At 43.1% G+C, this 1,447-nt stretch overlaps 1 protein-coding gene across 3 annotated transcripts in view; it reads right to left on the bottom strand.

Annotated features, from left to right (window-relative positions):
• ogdha (oxoglutarate dehydrogenase a) overlaps positions 1–1,447 on the bottom strand; it is a 26,852-nt gene that overhangs the window by 19,087 nt on the left and 6,318 nt on the right. The gene's annotated exons all lie outside the window — the stretch shown is intronic.

The following is a 1,447-nucleotide window of genomic DNA, read 5'->3' as shown; positions in this document are numbered from 1 at the left end:
CGTCCGTCCCCAGTTTGAGGCTCAAAATGTGGTTTCAGTGTCAGCGTTACAGTTCGGCTGAGGGTTAGAAACTGGGAAGAGATGTTGTCAATTAGATGTCCTCACTTTCAAAATGAGAATACGTGTGTGTGGGGGGGAGGGTTGTCCTCTTCTTGAGAATAAAAACGGTGTGGGTGGAGCTCTGATCAAACGCTGCGCCTCTGACAGATGATTCTCTCGTTGTTTAGGTTAACGCCTTCAAAGTACTTCCTGTTTTTAAATCGGCCTTCGTTAATCGGACTCGTTTAAAGTCATTAAAGAACTGATCGAAGCCATAGGGCCTCTCAGTCTCACTGCCGGCCCTGAAGTAGGCCTGTCACGTGACTCGAGCTTCTGGGGGCTATTATTAGCTGGCTGTCCTTTAGCGCCCGGTCAGAGAGCTCACCAAAACAAACGCCGTCACAGCCATGTCACCTTCACGACCCCAGAGCGTGTTTGAAGACGAATAACGGAAAAATGAAACAGACTCATTTACAGCTTTTTAAAGAAGACAGAATCGAGAGCTGTGAGCTCCACACGCAGCACCGGTCCCCGACACAGATGCCGTGATGCTGCTGTCTGCATCACATGCGTGGTTTTAGATTTTAGGTCTCACGTTAGACATTTGAATCATAAACAGTGACCTAATTTAACCTGAACTCTTCCATGGCATGCATTTTAATCTCTCTTTGATATTTGGACTGGTTAGGACCTGATGAAAGTAAAAACAAAGAATTACCAGATTTTTCTTTTACCTAATTTTTGTTTATGAGAAAAATGAGAGCAACATACGAGGATATTTATTTAAAATTTCAATAGAACAGTTGCAGCATAACGTCCTCGTAAGTGGATATCAGGCCCTTACAGAGCAAGATTTAGTATTTTGGTCTAAATAATAATGGACGTCAGGTCCTAGGAGGTTAATATTTTACCAAGCCGATTAGAGCTGTAACTACAGATCCTTTTGGTCGTCGACTCATCTGCCACTTTTTCTTTCTGTTGATTGTTTCCATAACTCTCGTCTGTGCTTCCTGTAGTCAAAATGATTTTCCGGTCCTAAATAAGTTTCCAAAGTTTAAGATGATTCACGCTCTGGATGCGACTCATCTTTGACGGTCACAGCTGACGATAACCTGCTCTGTACAGGACAGACTCATCTGTGCGTCTTTAATACTAGTAATCCGGAACAAACAGAACCAGAATAGAAATGTTACCGAGCACCGATTTGGTAGTGCGGTGTTTAAGTGATTACATGTGTAATTATTATTGATACGGTCCCGCCCACAGGTCACCTCCTAACATTAGGTAAACTCTAATATTAATGTGAGCAGACCAAATAAAGCAGAGACTGTGTGTCTGCTCCTGTATTTGTATAGTGCTTTACACTACATCACACACACACACACACACACACACACACACACACACA

This window comes from Haplochromis burtoni, unplaced genomic scaffold (assembly GCF_018398535.1).
Source record: "Haplochromis burtoni strain Fernald_Lab_line unplaced genomic scaffold, NCSU_Asbu1 Contig_839, whole genome shotgun sequence".
Lineage (NCBI taxonomy): Eukaryota > Metazoa > Chordata > Actinopteri > Cichliformes > Cichlidae > Haplochromis > Haplochromis burtoni.
Note: the sequence above shows the minus strand (reverse complement) of the source record. Positions and strands in the feature narration are given on the sequence as shown.